This window comes from Schistocerca nitens, chromosome 3, assembly GCF_023898315.1.
Source record: "Schistocerca nitens isolate TAMUIC-IGC-003100 chromosome 3, iqSchNite1.1, whole genome shotgun sequence".
Classification (NCBI taxonomy): domain Eukaryota; kingdom Metazoa; phylum Arthropoda; class Insecta; order Orthoptera; family Acrididae; genus Schistocerca; species Schistocerca nitens.
In genome coordinates, this window is record NC_064616.1 from 592,322,553 (window position 1) to 592,328,520 (window position 5,968).

The window sequence follows — 5,968 nt, forward strand, 5'->3', positions numbered from 1 at the left end:
ACCTCTACTGGCGCTGTAGCAACTGCGCATGCGCAATCGCAAGTAGGAAGCCGCCGCCGCCCCCCCCTCCCCGCCCGCCCACCACACACACACACACACACACACACACACACACACTGGACTGTGCAGCTGATCCCCGCGGAGTGTGTGTGTTTTTGTCCTAATGATAATTTAGGTTAAGTAGTGTGTAAGCTTAGGGACTGATGACCTTGGCAGTTAAGTCCCATAAGATTTCACACACATTAGAACACTTTTAACATTATTAAAAATTATCAGTTGCTTTTTGCAGTATTGGTAAGTATTGACAATACAGATAAAGCTAAATTAATATTTATTGTGTTTTCGTAAGGCCTGCCTGCTAATAGTAGCCTACCTATTTTTTCTTCCAGTTTCAAAGTAATGTGGAATCCAATTAACGTTCTCAATTTAGCAATGATGAAACATGAAGAACGTGGTTTCCAATCAAAATCACCTACTTCTCCTGAGGACGTACATATCTGTCATTTGTTAGTTGATTTCCTTCACGTTCGTTCGAATGATGTCGACATGTCGTTTGAAATTGTGGATACGTTAGATGAAATAGGAAATAACTCTGACGATTTCATGAATTGTGGTTCGGACGACGTCAGTTGTGCCAGTAACAGTTCTGAAGAATAATACCTTCCAAGGAAAAAAAAAAAAAATAGTGCTGTAACAGCTTTCAGAGACAAAGAAAAGGCAGTGAAATATTGGTTAAACGAAGGAGGGTAAAAATTCTTGAAGTTACGCAGTGTGCAAAGGCGTTTTCATTTCGTAAAATCGGAGCGTGTACTGTACAAATGATAGATTGAATTACATGAAGAAAGAAATATGCGCCGAACGGAAACCCGAAACCATCTAAATGAAAAACTGTTCGAACTGCTTGTGAGAGGCTATGCACCGTTGCCGGTGGAGATCTACGAGACTGGGCCCACCGAATTACATTTAATATGAACATTGCTAATTTCCAGGCTTCGTCGACCTGGCTACACAGGTTCGAGAAATCGTACAGAATAGGAAATCGCAAATTACCCTGTAGATTAAAACTGAAGAAATATTGCATTTAATTGATGAAAGGAGAAAATACAAAAATGCAGTAAATGAAGCAGGCAAAAAGGAATACAAACGTATTAAAAATGAGATCGACAGGAAGTGCGAAATGGCTAAGCAGGGATGGATAGAGGACAAATGTAAGGATGTAGAGTCTTATCTCACTAGGGGTAAGATAGATACTGCCTACAGGAAAATTAAAGAGACCTTTGGAGAAAACAGAACCACTTGTATGAATATCAAGAGCTCAGATGGAAACCCAGTTCTAAGCAAAGAAGGGAAAGCAGAAAGGTGGAAGGAGTATATAGAGGGACTATACAAGAGCGATGTACTTGAGGGCAATGTTATAGAAAGGGAAGGGAATGTAGATGAAGATGAAATGGGAGATACGATACTGCGTGAAGAGTTTGACAGAGCACTGAAAGACCTAAGTCGAAACAAGGACCCAGGAGTAGACAACATTCCATTAGAACTACTGACGGCCTTGGGAGAGCCTTTCCTGACAAAACTCTACCATCTGGTGAGCAAAATGTATGAGACAGGCAAAATACCCTCAGACTTCAAGAATAATTTAATAATTCCAATCCCAAAGAAAGCAGGCGTTGACAGATGTGAAAATTACCGAACTATTAGTTTAATAAGTCACGGCTGCAAAATACTAACGCGAATTCTTTACAGACGAATGCAAAAACTGGTAGAAGCCGACCTCGGGGAAGATCAGTTTGGATTACGTAGAAATATGGGAACACGTAAGGCAATACTGACCCTACGACTTATCTTAGAAGCTAGACTAAGAAAAGGCAAACCTACGTTTCTAGCATTTGTAGACTTGGAGAGAGCTTTTGACAATGTTGACTGGAATACTCTCTTTCAAATTCTAAAGCTGGCAGGGGTAAAATACAGCGAGCGAATGGCTATTTACAATTTGTACTGAAACCAGATGGCAGTTACAAGAGTCGAGGGACATGAAACGGAAGCAGTGGTTGGGAAGGGAGTGAGACAGGGTTGTAGCCTCTCCCTGATGCTATTCAATCTGTATGTTGAGCAAGCAGTAAAGGAAACAAAAGAAAAGTTCGGAGTAGGTATTAAAATGCATGGAGAAGAAATAAAAATTTTGAGGTTCGCCGATGACATTGTAATTCTGTCAGACAGCAAAGGACTTGAAAGAGCAGTTGAACGGAATGGACAGTGTCTTGAAGGGAGGATATAAGATGAACATCAACAAAAGCAAAACGAGGATAATGGAATGTAGTCGAATTAAATCGGGTGATGCTGAGGGAATTAGATTAGGAAATGAGACACTTAAAGTAGTAAAGGAGTTTTGCTATTTGGGGAGCAAAATAACTGATGATGGTCGAAGTAGAGAGGATATAAAATGTAGACTGGTAATGGCAAGGAAAGGGTTTCTGAAGAGAAATTTGTTAACATAGAGTATAGATTTAAGTGTTAGGAAGTCGTTTCTGAAAGTATTCGTATGGAGTGTAACCATGTATGGAAGTGAAACATGGACGATAAACAGTTTGGACAAGAAGAGAATAGAAGCTTTCGAAATGTGGAGCTACAGAAGAATGCTGAAGATTAGATGGGTTGATCACATAACTAATGAGGAGGTACTGAATAGGATTGGGGAGAAGAGGATTTTGTGGCACAACTTGACTAGAAGAAGGGATCGGTTGGTAGGACATGTTCTGAGGCAAAAGGGATCACCAATTTAGTACTGGAGGGCAGCATGGAGGGTAAAAATCGTAGAGGGAGACCAAGAGATGAATACATTAAGCAGATTCAGAAGTATGTAGGCTGCAGTACGTACTGGGAGATGAAGAAGCTTGCACAGGATAGAGTAGCATGGAGAGCTGCATCAAACCAGTCTCAGGACTGAAGACCACAACAATAACTGCTTCCGCCTAAATACCTATGTCATGTCTACAAACATGTTGTTCACTTGCCTGGAATGCAACACAAAAAGCCAAGTAGCAGGGCAACAATATTTGTACATTACCCTGCAGTTAGTAACCCACACAGACCTGTTTCATCGAAATGTCTTATAGTTTCCACTGTAATGACAGCGTAAGTTAGTTACCGACCAGCGCACTTTAACTTGTAAGTTAGGTCCCGTGTGTGTTGTAATGTTATAGAACAAATCCTGAAGTATTTTTACAAATAATATCTGAAACCGTCACGGTACATGTATTTCCACGAAACGAAAGGTCCAAGAGTTAGATTTTTAGGTGCAGTTTCTTGCAGCTTCTTCCAACATATCGCCATTACCGATCTTTCTATCACATTCCTTCGTTGTGGGAAGAGAGTGAGACACATTCGATTAGCAAGAGGTTAGATTTCCAATCAGTTAGCGAATAGATGTTTGAAATGCTAAGAAAAATAAGCATGGGCTATAGGGAAAGAACTGTAATACACAACATGTAGAAAAACCTGTTGGAATATAAGTTCAACAGCGAGATGGTTGGATTGAGAAGGGGTGTGCCAAATCATATGTAACTGGAATTATATGTATCGAACAGATCGGAATTAAAGTCTAAACAGGTGAACCACACAACGTGTTTGTGGCAAGGAGGGCGACTGCCCCATGAGGGTCACGTTTTCTCTCTGTCCACATAAGCCCACTACTCCCTATGTTCTAATTTATGTTTGTCGTCTGAGTTATCAGCCGTTTTAGCGAACGATGCGCGGGCTCCCGACCGCGTTTTACTTTTTATCCGTCATAGCAATATGGCGAAGGGCACTTAATCTTTAGTTCAGGACCTCCGTTGTCTTTATGGTGTATTTTATTGCCATTTCTTCTAGAGAAAGTCCTGATTTTTAGCTGTCTTTCCTTCCGTCGATTGGTCTTAACGTGCAAAGGCTTTTAACTCCTTTTTTGTTTACGGTTCTTAGATGGATGCGTATGACCTTAGTTGTTTTTGCCCCCTAAAACAAAACAAACAATTATACATACATACATACATACATACTATACCGTGTGGCTATTGCACTGTACTATTGCGTTCAAAACCACGTTCGAGTATAGTACCATGCTAAACCATGCCCGAAATCGCATTCCAGTACAGCGTCATACTATACCGTCTGGCTTATGTACTGTACTACTGTATCCCAATTCCTGTCCAAGTACAGCACTTCACTATACAGTCCAGTTCTGAGAGGCAGTCACTCCCTGCCACATACAACTTTTGTGGTTCACCTGTTCATACTTTAATTCTGATCTGGTCGAAACATATAATTTCCAGCTATACATGATCGTGATTCGTCATTGTTCGCCATTGTTCGCCTTGTTCGGTTCAAAAGTGTGTAATAGCCTTCGACTTCTAGGTAGGATGACGAGTCCAACTGACAAGCACTTTGGAATGTGTGTGGTATCTTTAACATCTATCTACACTGTAAATTTTTCAAGTTAATGTCTGTGAGACAGCGTCACGGCTGCAAACCATTTCCCCTAGATGGCGGTGACTATGTGGTAACTGGAAGAACACCTGATGAAGTTAGTAGGAAATAATCTAAGAGGTCAATGATCATAATAAATAAATTGGAATTAGTTGACGTTAAAATTGTGTTGTCACAGAAAAACTGTCTGGAATATTGCAGCAGTTCTCGGTTCTTCTTCGATGTGCATCATAAACTGTACATTGTTAGGACTGTAACTTTCACTTATCCGTTTTCAATGCAACCATCTCGTGCTTGAACTTACATTCTAATAGGTTCCTCCTGTTCATTACACTTCTTTTCGTGTAGCCTCTGCTTATTTAGCTTAGAATTTCAAACCTCTATTCGCTGCCGTATCGGAAATTTACCCTCTTGATAGTCAAATGTGTCTCAGACCCCTCCCATCACTGCAGGAACGTGATGGGAATTACCCAGTAATGGTCATATGCTGGAAGTAACAGAAATCTGTACCAGAAAATCTAGCTCTTGGACTTTTCATTTCATGACAGTAAATGTACTGTGATTGTTTCGGGGTATTATTTAGCGAAATTTTACACGACACATGTGGGATTAAGCGTAAAAATTAAAGGGCGCCTGTCAGTGACTGACTTACGGTGTCACTACAATGGAAACTTTAAGACACTTCAATGAAACAGATCCATGTAGGTTAGGACCTGTAAGGTAATGTTATAGGAATATTGTTACCCTGCAACGTGGCTTACTGTGCTACATTCTAAGCGAATGAATGAGTAACAAGCTTGTAGACTTGAAATAGTATTAAGGTGGAAGCAAGACAGCTATAAATAGCTGAAGAAAAAAGCCTCTGGTCAAGATATGTCCATGATAGTTACTACCTGTAAGGTAATGATATAGGTAAGTGTAGAAATAGCATGCTTCCTCAAAACAAAGTCTGGAAACAATACTGTTGCCCTGCTCAATGTATCCCGGAGCTTGTCTGGAACCAGTTCTGCGTGTTGTTCCAATATATCAGACGTTGCATCTGCTGCGTTGATTTCCGATTTTTAGTTATTCTTCGTAGATTACGAGCCCCAGCAACTACGTATGTTTCCGTAACACTGTATAGGTACCTGTATACGCTTTTAGTAGATTTGTGGCGATTGGCTCCTATTTTTCCCTCATTCAAATCTGTTAGTTCGGATATCACGGCTTAGTAATGGCAACAGACATACTGCGAGTTGCACGATCTAGTGTGTAGGGGAGAGTGGGGGAAATACACGCACCTAAGGAAAAATCGATATGAACCATTCGTTACGTCATTAAAACCTACGAAAATAAGTACATACCATACAATGGACATTTCTCCACATATTCCAATCCACTCCTGAGGGTAATGACACGCAAAGTACTGGATAATAACACGTAAAACAAACAAACCATAAAAATGTACAATACTTGCTATTTTTATTTGTTTATTAGTTACTACAAATAGTAAACAGTATATTTA